This window comes from Bufo bufo, chromosome 1 (genome assembly GCF_905171765.1).
Source record: "Bufo bufo chromosome 1, aBufBuf1.1, whole genome shotgun sequence".
NCBI lineage: Eukaryota > Metazoa > Chordata > Amphibia > Anura > Bufonidae > Bufo > Bufo bufo.
In genome coordinates this window covers 734,162,266-734,180,651 of record NC_053389.1, presented here as the reverse complement: position 1 = coordinate 734,180,651, position 18,386 = coordinate 734,162,266, and positions in this window count along the sequence as shown.

Genomic DNA, 18,386 nt, shown 5'->3' with positions numbered 1-18,386 from the left:
TCTTGTCACGTTTTAATTACGTGGTCTCCTACCTACCCGGTTCCAAGAACATCAGGGCGGATGCCTTATCACGGCAGTACTCCGAGCTGTCCAGGGAGGAGTCGATTCCGACTTCGGTCATACCTCCGAATCAGATCCTGGCCGCCATTCGCACCAGCCTGACCTCTCCCCTGGGTGAGCAGATTTTGGCGGCTCAATCTGGTGCTCCCTCTGGGAGACCCAACGGCAGATGTTTTGTGCCTGAGGAGTTGCGCACTCGGTTGTTGCGAACCTACCATAACTCCAAGACCGCGGGGCATCCTGGAAAGAATCAGCTGTCCTGGGCTGTTTCACGTCTGTTCTGGTGGCCTTCCCTACGTTCCGACATCGCCGCATATGTAGCGGCATGCTCCGTTTGTGCCCAGAGTAAGTCCCCTCGGCACCTTCCGTTGGGCCTTCTGCAACCCATAGCCACCGGGGAGCGCCCATGGTCACACCTGGGGATGGATTTCATTGTGGACCTCCCTGCATCCCGAGGCCATACGGTCATTCTCATGATTGTGGATCGGTTTTCCAAAATGTGCCACTGTGTTCCTCTCAAGAAGTTACCCTCTGCACAAGAGTTGGCCACGATTTTTGCCAGGGAGGTCTTCCGGTTGCACGGTTTGCCTAAGGAGATTGTGTCGGATCGGGGGAGTCAGTTTGTGTCCAGGTTCTGGCGCGCCCTTTGCTCCCAGTTGGGGATTCATCTCTCCTTCTCCTCGGCCTACCACCCTCAGTCCAATGGGGCCGCAGAACGATCCAATCAGGCCTTGGAGCAATTCCTTCGTTGCTATGTCTCCGATCACCAAGACAATTGGGTTGACCTCCTGCCTTGGGCTGAGTTTGCCAGGAACACGGCGGTGAACTCTTCCTCTGGGACGTCTCCCTTCATGGGCAATTATGGGTTCCAACCTGCCGTGTTACCGGAGGTATTCTCTCCCCAGGATATTCCGGCTGTGGAGGATCACCTTTCCGTCCTACGTGCTTCTTGGGTACAGATCCAGAAGTCCCTTGAGGTCTCTGCGCAGCGCCAGAGACTCCAGGCTGATCGCAGACGAGCGCCTGCTCCTTCCTACCAGGTCGGAGACCGTGTATGGTTGTCCACCCGCAACCTCAACCTTCGAGTGCCCACTCCCAAGCTGGCGCCTCGCTTTGTTGGTCCCTTCCGAGTGCTTCGCAGGGTAAACCCGGTAGCCTATGCCCTTGCGCTTCCTCCTGGCATGCGGATCTCCAACGTGTTTCATGTCTCCCTGTTGAAGCCACTGGTGTGTAATCGTTTCACTTCCTCGGTTCCTCGGCCTCGTCCGGTCCAAGTGGGCAATCGTGAGGAATATGAGGTGAGCAATATCCTGGACTCACGCCTGGTCCGCGGTCGGTTGCAGTTTTTGGTCCATTGGCGTGGTTATGGTCCAGAGGAGCGTTCCTGGGTTCCCTCCGCAGATGTCCATGCTCCTGCCTTGCTCCGAGCCTTCCACGCACGCTTCCCTCAGAAACCGTTTTGTGCTCCGCGGAGGAGGGGCCCTTGAGGGGGAGGTACTGTCATGGTCTTACCTGCTTGCTGCTCTCCTTCGTTTTGACATGTGCTGGCGGCCATCTTGGTTTCTGGGTTTCTTGTAGCCTTCCACCCTGCGGCTCCTCCTTCCCCTGGGAGGAGCTGGATGCCTAGCTCATATATATAGGAGGTCTGTGGCTTCAGTTCCTTGCTTGGTCCTCTTGTGTTCACATGCTTCTAAGACTGCTGCTGCTTCTGGTTCCTGATCCTGGCTTCGTCTGACTACCCTGCTGGTTCCTGATCCTGGCTTCGTCTGACTATCCTGCTGGTTCCTGATCCTGGCTTCGTCTGACTACCCTGCTGGTTCCTGATCCTGGCTTCGTCTGACTACCCTTCTGGTTCCTGACCTCTGGCTTCGCAAAGACTCTGCTCGGTTTCACCATCCGTTTGGACTTTTGCTTTACAGCTTTATTTTTAATAAAGCCTTCTTATTTTCACTTATCTCTTGTTGAACGTCTGGTTCATGGTTCCGTGACACACGCTAGCGTGTGTCTTAGGTTTTTCTGAATGACACTATCAATAACTTCAATGTAAGATTTTCTTTTTGGGATAGATTTCAAGTAGGCCTGAAATACCACAAACTAGTTATTTTCAGAATGGCAAATTTGGGAATGCTTTTTCAACCCAGAACAAAAAGTCTGCTTTGACGGTCACTACAAATAACTTGACCAGCTAAAACTGTGCAGATTTGGTTGAATAGAGATGTGAGACGTGTTTTTTTTTGCGCTGTGTGACAGTTATAGGTTTAATCACAGAATGACACTTCTATCAGCACGCTAGCGTGTGTCTTAGGTTTTTCTGAATGACACTATCAATAACTTCAATGTCAAATTTTCTTTTTGGGATAGAATTCAAGTAGGCCTGAAATACCACAAACTAGTTATTTTCAGAATGGCAAATTTGGGAATGCTTTTTCAACCCAGAACAAAAAGTCTGCTTTGACGGTCACTAAAAATAACTTGACCAGCTAAAACTGTGCAGATTTGGTTGAATAGAGATGTGAGACGTGTTTTTTTTTGCGCTGTGTGACAGTTATAGGTTTAATCACAGAATGACACTTCTATCAGCACGCTAGCGTGTGTCTTAGGTTTTTCTGAATGACACTATCAATAACTTCAATGTAAGATTTTCTTTTTGGGATAGATTTTAAGTAGGCCTGAAATACCACAAACTAGTTATTTTCAGAATGGCAAATTTGGGAATGCTTTTTCAACCCAGAACAAAAAGTCTGCTTTGACGGTCACTAGAAATAACTTGACCAGCTAAAACTGTGCAGATTTGGTTGAATAGAGATGTGAGACCTGTTTTTTTTTGCGCTGTGTGACAGTTATAGGTTTAATCACAGAATGACACTTCTATCAGCACGCTAGCGTGTGTCTTAGGTTTTTCTGAATGACACTATCAATAACTTCAATGTAAGATTTTCTTTTTGGGATAGATTTCAAGTAGGCCTCAAATACCACAAACTAGTTATTTTCAGAATGGCATATTTGGGAATGCTTTTTCAACCCAGAACAAAAAGTCTGCTTTGACAGTCACTACAAATAACTTGACCAGCTAAAACTGTGCAGATTTGGTTGAATAGAGATGTGAGACCTGTTTTTTTTTGCGCTGTGTGACAGTTATAGGTTTAATCACAGAATGACACTTCTATCAGCACGCTAGCGTGTGTCTTAGGTTTTTCTGAATGACACTATCAATAACTTCAATGTAAGATTTTCTTTTTGGGATAGATTTCAAGTAGGCCTGAAATACCACAAACTAGTTATTTTCAGAATGGCAAATTTGGGAATGCTTTTTCAACCCAGAACAAAAAGTCTGCTTTGACGGTCACTACAAATAACTTGACCAGCTAAAACTGTGCAGATTTGGTTGAATAGAGATGTGAGACGTGTTTTTTTTTGCGCTGTGTGACAGTTATAGGTTTAATCACAGAATGACACTTCTATCAGCACGCTAGCGTGTGTCTTAGGTTTTTCTGAATGACACTATCAATAACTTCAATGTAAGATTTTCTTTTTGGGATAGATTTCAAGTAGGCCTGAAATACCACAAACTAGTTATTTTCAGAATGGCAAATTTGGGAATGCTTTTTCAACCCAGAACAAAAAGTCTGCTTTGACGGTCACTACAAATAACTTGACCAGCTAAAACTGTGCAGATTTGGTTGAATAGAGATGTGAGACCTGTTTTTTTTTGCGCTGTGTGACAGTTATAGGTTTAATCACAGAATGACACTTCTATCAGCACGCTAGCGTGTGTCTTAGGTTTTTCTGAATGACACTATCAATAACTTAAATGTAAGATTTTCTTTTTGGGATAGATTTCAAGTAGGCCTCAAATACCACAAACTAGTTATTTTCAGAATGGCATATTTGGGAATGCTTTTTCAACCCAGAACAAAAAGTCTGCTTTGACAGTCACTACAAATAACTTGACCAGCTAAAACTGTGCAGATTTGGTTGAATAGAGATGTGAGACCTGTTTTTTTTTGCGCTGTGTGACAGTTATAGGTTTAATCACAGAATGACACTTCTATCAGCACGCTAGCGTGTGTCTTAGGTTTTTCTGAATGACACTATCAATAACTTCAATGTAAGATTTTCTTTTTGGGATAGATTTCAAGTAGGCCTGAAATACCACAAACTAGTTATTTTCAGAATGGCAAATTTGGGAATGCTTTTTCAACCCAGAACAAAAAGTCTGCTTTGACGGTCACTACAAATAACTTGACCAGCTAAAACTGTGCAGATTTGGTTGAATAGAGATGTGAGACGTGTTTTTTTTTGCGCTGTGTGACAGTTATAGGTTTAATCATAGAATGACACTTCTATCAGCACGCTAGCGTGTGTCTTAGGTTTTTCTGAATGACACTATCAATAACTTCAATGTAAGATTTTCTTTTTGGAATAGATTTCAAGTAGGCCTCAAATACCACAAACTAGTTATTTTCAGAATGGCAAATTTGGGAATGCTTTTTCAACCCAGAGCAAAAAGTCTGCTTTGACGGTCACTACAAATAACTTGACCAGCTAAAACTGTGCAGATTTGGTTGAATAGAGATGTGAGACGTGTTTTTTTTTGCGCTGTGTGACAGTTATAGGTTTAATCACAGAATGACACTTCTATCAGCACGCTAGCGTGTGTCTTAGGTTTTTCTGAATGACACTATCAATAACTTCAATGTAAGATTTTCTTTTTGGAATAGATTTCAAGTAGGCCTCAAATACCACAAACTAGTTATTTTCAGAATGGCAAATTTGGGAATGCTTTTTCAACCCAGAGCAAAAAGTCTGCTTTGACGGTCACTACAAATAACTTGACCAGCTAAAACTGTGCAGATTTGGTTGAATAGAGATGTGAGACCTGTTTTTTTTTGTGCTGTGTGACAGTTATAGGTTTAACCACAGAATGACACTTCTATCAGCACGCTAGCGTGTGTCTTAGGTTTTTCTGAATGACACTATCAATAACTTCAATGTAAGATTTTCTTTTTGGGATAGATTTCAAGTAGGCCTGAAATACCACAAACTAGTTATTTTCAGAATGGCAAATTTGGGAATGCTTTTTCAACCCAGAACAAAAAGTCTGCTTTGACGGTCACTACAAATAACTTGACCAGCTAAAACTGTGCAGATTTGGTTGAATAGAGATGTGAGACGTGTTTTTTTTTGCGCTGTGTGACAGTTATAGGTTTAATCACAGAATGACACTTCTATCAGCACGCTAGCGTGTGTCTTAGGTTTTTCTGAATGACACTATCAATAACTTCAATGTAAGATTTTCTTTTTGGGATAGATTTCAAGTAGGCCTGAAATACCACAAACTAGTTATTTTCAGAATGGCAAATTTGGGAATGCTTTTTCAACCCAGAACAAAAAGTCTGCTTTGACGGTCACTACAAATAACTTGACCAGCTAAAACTGTGCAGATTTGGTTGAATAGAGATGTGAGACCTGTTTTTTTTTGCGCTGTGTGACAGTTATAGGTTTAATCACAGAATGACACTTCTATCAGCACGCTAGCGTGTGTCTTAGGTTTTTCTGAATGACACTATCAATAACTTCAATGTAAGATTTTCTTTTTGGGATAGATTTCAAGTAGGCCTCAAATACCACAAACTAGTTATTTTCAGAATGGCATATTTGGGAATGCTTTTTCAACCCAGAACAAAAAGTCTGCTTTGACAGTCACTACAAATAACTTGACCAGCTAAAACTGTGCAGATTTGGTTGAATAGAGATGTGAGACCTGTTTTTTTTTGCGCTGTGTGACAGTTATAGGTTTAATCACAGAATGACACTTCTATCAGCACGCTAGCGTGTGTCTTAGGTTTTTCTGAATGACACTATCAATAACTTCAATGTAAGATTTTCTTTTTGGGATAGATTTCAAGTAGGCCTGAAATACCACAAACTAGTTATTTTCAGAATGGCAAATTTGGGAATGCTTTTTCAACCCAGAACAAAAAGTCTGCTTTGACGGTCACTACAAATAACTTGACCAGCTAAAACTGTGCAGATTTGGTTGAATAGAGATGTGAGACGTGTTTTTTTTTGCGCTGTGTGACAGTTATAGGTTTAATCACAGAATGACACTTCTATCAGCACGCTAGCGTGTGTCTTAGGTTTTTCTGAATGACACTATCAATAACTTCAATGTAAGATTTTCTTTTTGGAATAGATTTCAAGTAGGCCTCAAATACCACAAACTAGTTATTTTCAGAATGGCAAATTTGGGAATGCTTTTTCAACCCAGAACAAAAAGTCTGCTTTGACGGTCACTACAAATAACTTGACCAGCTAAAACTGTGCAGATTTGGTTGAATAGAGATGTGAGACCTGTTTTTTTTTGTGCTGTGTGACAGTTATAGGTTTAATCACAGAATGACACTTCTATCAGCACGCTAGCGTGTGTCTTAGGTTTTTCTGAATGACACTATCAATAACTTCAATGTAAGATTTTCTTTTTGGGATAGATTTCAAGTAGGCCTCAAATACCACAAACTAGTTATTTTCAGAATGGCATATTTGGGAATGCTTTTTCAACCCAGAACAAAAAGTCTGCTTTGACAGTCACTACAAATAACTTGACCAGCTAAAACTGTGCAGATTTGGTTGAATAGAGATGTGAGACCTGTTTTTTTTTGCGCTGTGTGACAGTTATAGGTTTAATCACAGAATGACACTTCTATCAGCACGCTAGCGTGTGTCTTAGGTTTTTCTGAATGACACTATCAATAACTTCAATGTAAGATTTTCTTTTTGGGATAGATTTCAAGTAGGCCTGAAATACCACAAACTAGTTATTTTCAGAATGGCAAATTTGGGAATGCTTTTTCAACCCAGAACAAAAAGTCTGCTTTGACGGTCACTACAAATAACTTGACCAGCTAAAACTGTGCAGATTTGGTTGAATAGAGATGTGAGACGTGTTTTTTTTTGCGCTGTGTGACAGTTATAGGTTTAATCACAGAATGACACTTCTATCAGCACGCTAGCGTGTGTCTTAGGTTTTTCTGAATGACACTATCAATAACTTCAATGTAAGATTTTCTTTTTGGAATAGATTTCAAGTAGGCCTCAAATACCACAAACTAGTTATTTTCAGAATGGCAAATTTGGGAATGCTTTTTCAACCCAGAGCAAAAAGTCTGCTTTGACGGTCACTACAAATAACTTGACCAGCTAAAACTGTGCAGATTTGTTTGAATAGAGATGTGAGACCTGTTTTTTTTTGTGCTGTGTGACAGTTATAGGTTTAATCACAGAATGACACTTCTATCAGCACGCTAGCGTGTGTCTTAGGTTTTTCTGAATGACACTATCAATAACTTCAATGTACGATTTTCTTTTTGGGATAGATTTCAAGTAGGCCTCAAACACCACAAACTAGTTATTTTCAGAATGGCAAATTTGGGAATGCTTTTTCAACCCAGAACAAAAAGTCTGCTTTGACGGTCACTACAAATAACTTGACCAGCTAAAACTGTGCAGATTTGGTTGAATAGAGATGTGAGACCTGTTTTTTTTTGCGCTGTGTGACAGTTATAGGTTCAATCACAGAATGACACTTCTATCAGCACGCTAGCGTGTGTCTTAGGTTTTTATGAATGACACTATCAATAACTTCAATGTAAGATTTTCTTTTTGGGATAGATTTCAAGTAGGCCTGAAATACCACAAACTAGTTATTTTCAGAATGGCAAATTTGGGAATGCTTTTTCAACCCAGAACAAAAAGTCTGCTTTGACGGTCACTACAAATAACTTGACCAGCTAAAACTGTGCAGATTTGGTTGAATAGAAATGTCAGGTCTAATTTTTAGGCGCTGGGTGACAGGCTCAACTTGCCCCTGATGTAATATATGGCCAAAAAATAACCACACTGTTGATGGTTAAATGCACTTGGGTGACACAGGCTCAGCCTGCAGCTGATGTAGTATATGGCCAAAAAATAATCAGACTGTTGATGGTTAAATGCACTTGGGTGAAACAGGCTCAGCCTGCAGCTGATGTAGTATATGGCCAAAAAATAACCAGACTGTTGATGGTTAAATGCACTTCGGTGACACAGGCTCAGCCTGCAGCTGATGTAGGATATAGCACAAAATAACCACACTATTGATGGTTAAATACACTTGGTGATAGCTCGTGCTGGCGCACTACAAGTCACAAAATGGCCGCCGATCACCCAAGAAAAAAAGTGATCTAAAAACGCTCTGGGCAGCCTCCAAAAAGTGAGCAAGTCAATAATAGCACTTCAATGATCCACAGCTGCACTTCGATCACAGAATGAAGTCTTTTGGAGGAGTTAATCTGCCTAATCTCGCCCTAACGTCGCAGCTGCAACCTCTCCTTATGCTTGAATCAGCAGAGTGACGTGCAGCGCTACGTGACCCAAGCTTATATAGTATAGAGGCTGGGTCACATGCTGCACTGGCCAATCACAGCCATGCCAATAGTAGGCAAGGCTGTGATGGCCTCTTGGGGCAAGTAGTATGACGCTTGTTGATTGGCTGCTTTGCAGCCTTTCAAAAAGCGCCAAGAAAGCGCCGAACACCGAACCCGAACCCGGACTTTTACAGTTCGAGTTCGCTCATCCCTACACAAGATAAAGCAAGAGACCACGTGGGACGCCGCGTAAGGTCCTTGCAGGACAAAGCAACACAAAAAGCGGCGAGGAGTGGTAACGTACCCAAACAGCTCATGGTAGCTAAACTTAGACTATCAAGTTTTATTATAACACATATATACCTGCAATCCGGTTGTTATCCTCCCCACAAAGTGGGAACATTTATGATTGAAATCCTACCAAACATTAAGTCATTATTTAGTTGACGTCAACACTAAACATTCCATCTAAGTGACATTCGTGATTCATATATGTCCAAATGACATTTCTTTTTTGTCCTGAACAATATTTCAGTGCACTGAATTTGTATGCACAGTTTACCTAGTGGTCTTTTTTATTTTAAGCACCTATATGCACACTGATCAATCTACAATTGTGTATATTTAGATATTATTGCTTACCTTTATATCCAGCTTTACCCAATTGCATGTATTCAGCATACACTGAACACCTTATACATCTTATTTGCCTACAGCACTGATTATATTCAGCTTATTTATAGCAATGTACCCAGCCTGCATTTAGCAATTATTACATTTAACTTACTTGCAGCACCTAAGTGTATCTAGCTTGCATCTAGCACTTTAATACATCCAGTTTGCATACAGCACTTTAGTGTATCCAGCCTATAATCAGCACTTTAGTGTATTCAGCTTACACTAGCACTTTAGTGTATCCAGCTTGCACTAGCACTTTAGTGTATCCAGCTTGCACTAGCACTTTAGTGTATTCAGCTTGCACTAGCACTTTTAGTGTATCCAGCTTGCACACAGCACTTTCATATTCTAGCTGACACACAGCATTTATTGTACCCAGCCTATATCTAGCACTTCTGTGCATTTAGTTCATATAGCACTTTAGTGTATTAAGCCTGCATACAGCACCTTAGTTCTTGGAACCTTCACCAAGACAGTACTTCAAACCGGATATACACTCACCTAAAGAATTATTAGGAACACCATACTAATACGGTGTTGGACCCCCTTTTGCCTTCAGAACTGCCTTAATTCTATGTGGCATTGATTCAACAAGGTGCTGATAGCATTCTTTAGAAATGTTGGCCCATATTGATAGGATAGCATCTTGCAGTTGATGGAGATTTGAGGGATGCACATCCAGGGCACGAAGCTCCCGTTCCACCACATCCCAAAGATGCTCTATTGGGTTGAGATCTGGTGACTGTGGGGGCCATTTTAGTACAGTGAACTCATTGTCATGTTCAAGAAACCAATTTGAAATGATTCGAGCTTTGTGACATGGTGCATTATCCTGCTGGAAGTAGCCATCAGAGGATGGATACATGTTCTCATTCTGTTTACGCCAAATTCGGACTCTACCAGTTGAATTTTTCCAGTCTTCAACAGTCCAATTTTGGTGAGCTCGTGCAAATTGTAGCCTCTTTTTCCTATTTGTAGTGGAGATGAGTGGTACCCGGTGGGGTCTTCTGCTGTTGTAGTCCAACCGCCTCAAGGTTGTGCGTGTTATGGCTTCACAAATGCTTTAATCACCAAAAAAATGAATGAAAATAACTTACATATGTATGAAGATCCAAACAACTTTATTGTAGGTACAGTCAGGTCCAAAAATTTTGGGACATCAACACAATTGTAACATTTTTGGCTCTATACACCACCACAATGGATTTGAAATTAAACAAACAAAATGTGCTTTAACTGCAGACTGCCAGCTTTAATTTGAGGGTATTTACATCCAAATCAGGTGAACGGTGTAGGAATTACAACAGTGTGCATATGTGCCTCCCACTTGTTAAGGAACCAAAAGTAATGGGACAATTGGCTTCTCAGCTGTTCCATGGCCAGGTGTGTGTTATTCCCTTATTATCCCAGTTACAATGAGCAGATAAAAGGTCCAGAGTTCATTTCAAGTGTTATATTTGCACTTGGAATCTGTTGCTGTCCACTCTGAACATGAGATCCAAAGAGCTGTCACCATCAATGAAGCAAGCCATCATTAGGCTGAAAAAACAAAACAAACCCATCAGAGAGATAGCAAAAACATTATGCGTGGCCAAAACAACTGTTTCGAACATTCTTACAAAGAAGGAACGCACCGGTGAGCTCAGCAACACCAAAAGACCCGGAAGACCATGGAAAACAACTGTGGTGGATGACTGAAGAATTCTTTCCCTGGTGAAGAAAACACCCTTCACAACAGTTGGCCAGATCAAGAACACTCTCAAGGAGGTAGGTGTATGTGCGTCAAAGTCAACAAACAAGAGAAGACTTCTCCAGAGTGAATACAGAGGGTTCACCACAAGATGTAAACCATTGGTGAGCCTCAAAAACAGGAAGGCGAGATTAGAGTTTGCCAAGCAACATCTGAAAAAGCCTTCGCAGTTCTGGAACAACATCCTATGGACAGATGAGACCAAGATCAACTTGTACCAGAGTGATGGGAAGAGAAGAGAATGGAGAAGGAAAGGAACTGCTCATGATCCTAAGCATACCACCTTATCAGTGAAGCATGGTGGTGGTAGTGTCATGGCGTGGGCATGTATGGCTGCCAATGGAACTGGTTCTCTTGTATTTATTGATGATGTGACTGCTGACAAAAGCAGCAGGATGAATTCTGAAATGTTTTGGGCAATATTATCTGCTCATATTCAGCCAAATGCCTCAGAACTCATTGGATGGCGCTTCACAGTGCAGATGGACAATGACCCAAAGCATATTGCAAAAGCAACCAAAGAGTTTTTTAAGGGAAAGAAGTGAAATGTTATGCAATGGCCAAGTCAATCACCTGACCTGAATCCGATTGAGCATGCATTTCACTTGCTGAAGACAAAACTAAAGGGAAAATGCCCCAAGAACAAGCAGGAACTGAAGACAGTTGCAGTAGAGGCCTGGCAGAGCATCACCAGGGATGAAACCCAGCGTCTGTTGATGTCTATGCGTTCCAGACTTTAGGCTGTAATTGACTGCAAAGGATTTGCAACCAAGTATTAAAAAGTGAAAGTTTGATTTATGATTATTATTCTGTCCCATTACTTTTGGTTCCGTAACAAGTGGGAGGCACATATGCAAACTGTTGTAATTCCTACACCGTTCACCTGATTTGGATGTAAATGCCCTCACATTAAAGCTGACAGTCTGCAGTTAAAGCACATCTTGTTCGTTTCTTTTCAAATCCATTTTGGTGGTGTACAGAGCCAAAAATGTTAGAATTGTGTCGGTGTCCCAATATTTATGGACCTGACTGTATATATAAACATATAAACAATACAAACATATATGATAAAACAGGCAGCACAAGGCGGGACACACAGATAAGTAGCAGGACCCAAGGAGAGGCCGGGAGATCGGTGCACGAAATAACAGGGAAAAAGAATGCTAGCTAAAAGAGCATACCTCAAAACCTCATAGCAGCAATGCCCCAAACAAAGTGCAAAGGAGGCGATTGTGGAGATTGAGGTTGAAATAAAAAGGACAAAGTATAAACATACCCTGGATGGTGCAAAGATCTCTCGGCCGACTCCTGACCCAACGCCGTTTCGCCAGCAGATCTGGCTTCTTCCGGGGATACGGAAACACATAAAAACATCTCCCCTATATAGTGCCCACACAGGTGTGTGGAGGATAATTAAAATTGCAGGACCTGAATGACGTCAGCACCAATGGAATTGGAGCCCCAGTACCTAAAAGCCAATCAATAGAACCAGAAGCACCTAATGGAGGCAGGACTAAGATGACAGAGCGAGCATGTGAGCAAGCACATGACTGCAGTGTCAGAGGTGCATCATACGACACGCCCTGACCATACCAGGAAAACCAATCAGTAGCCCATGAAGTCATACGGAGGAGGAACCGGGGGCAGTGCAGTAGGTGCGGCCAAACATCTGAGTGACAGCGGCACCAACAGAACATGAGGCCTCAGACTCCAAGGGGTGGAGAACTAGTGATGCGGCGATCACATGACACAGCACGCGACCGCAATGTGACGCGATGCGGCACACGACCGCGGCGGCACATTTGAGGCTGCTTTCACACCCGCGCTCAGAGCAGATCCGTCTAGTGGCTGCACAGACGGATCCGCTCCCACAATGCAGATGTAGGGATCCGCTCGAAGAAGGATCCGTCTGCACCATGGTTCAGAGGAGTTCCAAGTGTGCAAATTAACCAGACGGACCCGTCCAGACCCCACACCGAAAAGCCAGCGGGAGACGGACCCGCTCGAGATCGTGCCACATTGTGTCAACCTCAAACGGATCCGCGCCCACCGACCCACACTGCAAGCCCGGACGGATCCGTCTGGCTCTGCGCAACCAGGCGGACACCTGAACGCGTTCGGGTGTCCGCCTGGTTGCGCGGAGCCAGACGGATCCGTCCGGGCTTGCAGTGTGGGTCGGTGGGCGCGGATCTTCATACATATGTAAGTTATTTTCATTCATTTTTTTGGTGATTATTATGACTCCTTGGGGGTCCGATGTTTTTGATATTAATCTGTCCGGTTAACATTGGTTGACCATTCACAAATGCTTTGCTGCATACCTCGGTTGTAACGAGTGGTTATTTCAGTCAACGTTTCCCTTCTATCAGCTTGAATCAGTCGGCCCATTCTCCTCTGACCTCTAGCATCCATAAGGCATTTTTGCCCACAGGACTGCCGCATACTAGATGTTTTTCCCTTTTCACACCATTTTTTGTAAACCCTAGAGATGGTTGTGCGTGAAAATCCCAGTAACTGAGCAGATTGTGAAATACTCAGAATGGGCCGTCTGGCACCAACAACCATGCCACGCTTTCTTTCCCATTCTGCCATTCAGTTTGGAGTTCAGGAGATTGTCTTGACCAGGACCACCCCCCTAAATGCATTGAAGCAACTGCCATGTGATTGGTTGACTAGATAATTGCATTAATGAGAAATAGAACAGGTGTTCCTAATAATTCTTTAGGTGAGTGTACACGACAGTTCTCTTTCTATCCTTGTGTACTCAGCCATTTTATTTAACATTGTATGTACCCAGCTATAGTAATATATGCATCCAGCCTGCACATAACACCTGGATATCAACTATAAAACTATTCAACCAGTCTATAAAATTGCTTTTATACCAAAAGTATAAATAAATACGTTTTTATACATAATAACCTATTTCAGTTTATACCAGATAAGAGTGTGCCATCACAACTACATTTTTCCAAATTATTGTCTACACGGTTTCTAGGTGTACCGGTGTATGAGCACCTCTATCCACATTGCACAGTCAGTGAGCCACTGAATTACCTAATTTCTTAATATTGTCCTATCAGTCCCAGCTGATCATGAGAGCAGGGGGCTCTGTGTTCCCCTGTTTAAATGGAGAATAAAATGGGGGTAAGGGTACTTTCACACTTGCGTTGTTGGATTTCAGCAGGCAGTTACATCGCCGGAATCCGGCAATCTGTATGCAAATGGATACAGGGCCGTCTTTAACAAGGGGCTCCTGGGGGGCCCAAGGCAGCTGCCTCTTGAGCCCTGCTAGCCACTGCCCCTGGTGTCAGGCTGTCAGCTACACAGGGGGTGCTGCCATGCCTGTCGGCACTCCAGGCAGCGTACTGTGAGAGCTGTGATTCTCTAGGACCTTAGATGACATCATCACCATATGACCAGTAACCTAGCAATATTACTGGTCACATGGCTATGAGGTCATCAAGGTCCTTTCTACCAGGAGTGTTGCTGTAGAAGTTTGCCTTAACTGTGGAGCTTTTTTTGTGAAGATTACATTAGAAAAAGGTGACAGGGGCTGTTATGCTAATATACTGTAAACTACTGTATAGTGGGGTGCTGTATAGTGTGGGGGCCTGTATACTGTGGGGGGCTGTATACTGTGGGGGCCTGTATACTGTGGGGGCCTGTATACTGTGGGGGGCTGTATACTGTATACTGTGGGTGCTGTATATTGTGGAGTGCTATACTGCTGTACTGTATAGTGTGGGGGGCTGTATACTGTATACTGTGGGTGCTGTATATTGTGGATTGCTATACTGCTGCACTGTATAGTGTGGGGGACTGTATACTGTGGGTGCTGTATATTGTTGAGTGCTATACTGCTGTACTGTATACTGTGGGGGGCTGTATACTGTGGGGGGCTGTATACTGTATACTGTGGGTGCTGTATATTGTGGAGTGCTATACTGCTGTACTGTATACTGTGGGGGGCTGTATACTGTGGGGGGCTGTATACTGTGGGTGCTGTATATTGTGGAGTGCTATACTGCTGTACTGTATAGTGTGGGGGGCTGTATATTGTGGGGTGCTGTATCGTGTATAGTTTGGGGTGCTGTATACGGTGAGGTGATATACTGCTCTACTGTATACTGTGAGGTGTTGTATACTGTGGGCTGCTATACCGCTCTACTATATACTGTGGGGTACTGTATAGTGTGGGATGCTATACTGCATACTGTGTGGTGCTGTATACTGTGGGCTGCTATACCGCTCTACTATATACTGTGGGGTACTGTATAGTGTGGGGTGCTATACTGCATACTGTGTGGTGCTGTATACTATAGGGTGCTATACTGCATACTGTGGGTTGCTGTATACTATAGGGTGCTATACTGCATACTGTGGGGTGCTGGGGTGCACTGTAACGCTAGGGTGAGCCGAGCCCTGGTCTCCTTCCTGCAGAGCGGTGCCCACTTCCAGCCTGAGCCCAGCTGCCCAGAGCACTGATCCTGAGCCGCTGGAGTCTTCAGAACTGGAAGTATTTACAGTCATTCACTGTACTCTACCAGATGTGTGGATTTTTTGTGTGTGTGTTGTGGTGGAGGGTGTGATTGCCTGCTAAGGTGTGGGAAGGCGGGATCCAGGGGGCCCAAGTAAATTTTTGCCCAGGCTCCAATCAATATTAAAGACGGCCCTGAATGGATACCATTTGTAGATGGATCCGGATGCATTGCAATACCGATCCGTCTCTCTGGTTGTCATCTGGAAAAACGGATCCGGTATTTATCTTTTTCACATTTTAATAGTCTGCGCATGCGCAGACCGCGCAACCGGATCCGTTTTCCAGGAACACTTGGGGCTGGATCCGGCATTAATGCATTTCAATAGAAAATAATGCCGGATCTGGCATTCCGGCAAGTGTTCCGGAATTTTGGACGGAGAAAATACGGAGAAAATACTGCAGCATGCTGTGGTATTTTCTCCATCCAAAAACCATACAGTGACTGAACTGAAGACATCCTGATGCATACTGAACGGATTGCTCTCCATTTAGAATGCATTAGGACGGCCCAAGGACGGAACTAAATTTCAGAAAAGTTTAACGCAAGTGTGAAAGTACCCTTAGTCAGCACATCCCAGTGTGCAGGTGCACGTCACCATGGCTGAAAGCATAATTGCAAAAACAAACATACTCTGCAAACACAATAAATACAATAGTGCTATACTCACTATAGAAAATGTACTAATGCTATGTTATAAATGTGAGATTGACAAATACATTTTGTCCGCCAGCGTCAAGGCGATCTCTTTGGGACAGAAACCTACACTAAATTGCCACCGTTTTGCTTGTGAAAGATGTAGTTTCCAACTGTGAAATGGGGCGATGTGGGGTCCTCAGTTTATCCTTTAACTGCAGCAAGCTGAACAAAGAAACTGGAAGCCAAAGGATAGGAAGAAAGCACATAAGATTCTGACTATATGGTACAATATGACTTCAATGCTTAGAAGGGTACAAGGATTCTTAAAAATTGTCTGATTCTGGGGTAACCCCTTTAATGGGTGCTGATGACAAATTAAAAGGGATTCTCTGAGCTACAGATATTGATGACATCCTCAGGATAAATACCGAATGCCAGATCTGTGAGAGTGCGACACTCCCAAAGATAAACTGTATCGAGCTGCCACAGTGCGGGAAGGTGTACGAGGTACGGGACTGAAAGCAGATAGCTCCGTACACTATGTAGTGGTCGTACAAGGGTACTGGACCCCAGCTCCAATTACGGTGCCGGAAACAACACGTTGTGAAGGGAGCCTACTGGTCTGACACTGTTAGTTTACGGCACTGTGGCAGCCTGAAACAGCAGATCAGTGATGATACCAGGTATTAGACACTCACCGAACTGGGGATAGATCTGTAGTCTGGACAACCCCTTTAAGGAGATGTCTTCTTTAAATTACACTCTTCTTAAATTCTTTTTTTTTTATAATTTTTTTTTTAATAAAGCACCTAGGAGGGTCATTTCTTAAGACCGGCGTTTAGACTTCGGTCTTAAAGGGCTTCTGTCACCCCCCTAAAGTCTTTTTTTTTTTTTTTGGCTCCTTAAAATCCTTATGCTGCGATTTATCAATATATAGGGCTCTTACTCATTTTCGTTCAGTAGTTTCTTCAAAAAATTGACTTTTATAATATGTAAATTACCTCTCTACCAGCAAGTAGGGCGGCTACTTGCTGGTAGCAGCCGCATCCTCCTTTCATAAAGACGCCCCCTCCTCATGTTGATTGACAGGGCCAGCGAACGCGCTCATCCTCTGGCTCGCCCTGTCTGCGTTCAAAATCTCGCGCCTGCGCCGTACCGGTCTTCAGTCGGCGCAGGCTCACTGAGAGGAGGACGCTTGCTCGGCCGCTCCTTCCTCAATGCACCTGCGCCGATGACGTCACATCTACACCCGGCGCAGGGGCACTGAGGAAGGAGCGGCCGAGCGAGCGTCCTCCTATCAGTGCGCCTGCGCCGACTGAAGACCGGTATGGCGAAGGCGCAAAAATTAAAATTCAGACAGGGCCAGCCAGAGGACGAGCGCGTTCGCTGGCCCTGTCAATCAACATGAGGAGGGGGCGTCATTATGAAAGGAGGATGCGGCTGCTACCAGCAAGTAGCCGCCCTACTTGCTGGTAGAGAGGTAATTTACATATTATAAAAGTCAATTTTTTTAAGAAACTACTGAACGAAAATGAGTAAGAGCCCTATATATTGATAAATCGCAGCATAAGGATTTTAAGGAGCCAAAAAAAAGAAAAATGACTTTAGGGGGGTGACAGAAGCCCTTTAATAAGCCCCTGCACTGGCTTATTAATAAGCCCTATGACATGCCCTGGAATTAGAGTGGAAAAGTCGGTTAGTTGTGCTGCAATCTGCGCCTGAAATGTACCTTATATAGGTGTATTTTAGGATAATAAATGATCCCCTAATTCAGCTGGATCTCCTCTGAGAACCCACTTTTAATTTTTTTTTTGTTACTGATCAGTACACACCCTGAACGTCTTCAAAGGGATCCCATGGCTCATTTAAAGGGAATTTATCACCTCTCTTGATATGTCGGTTTTAGTAACTACTTTTATTCCCCATGCAATAACAAGTTTGGAGCATCTTTTTATATAACGCTGTGCCATTCCTATATTATTGCTTCTAGAAGTTAATTAATTAATTGACATAGGTTTGCAATGAAGGTTCAGCTGATACTAGCATCATTGACTGGACAATGTCAGTCTGTGCAGGGACACCCCCCCAACTTTAAACACCCAGTTGGACTGTCACGAACCAGCGGGTGTGAACCCACTGTGCCACGTGTCCTACCTCCTCTAAGGTCGTTGTCTAAGAAAACCCCTCAATCTTCACAGTACCCCTGATGGTGGGGATAGACTTTCCCGAGAAGAACACCAGGTCGCTACCTCTTGAGGAGGATTGGCACACTAGGCAGCTGGTCCGGGCCGACCATGAGGTACCTGAGCGAGG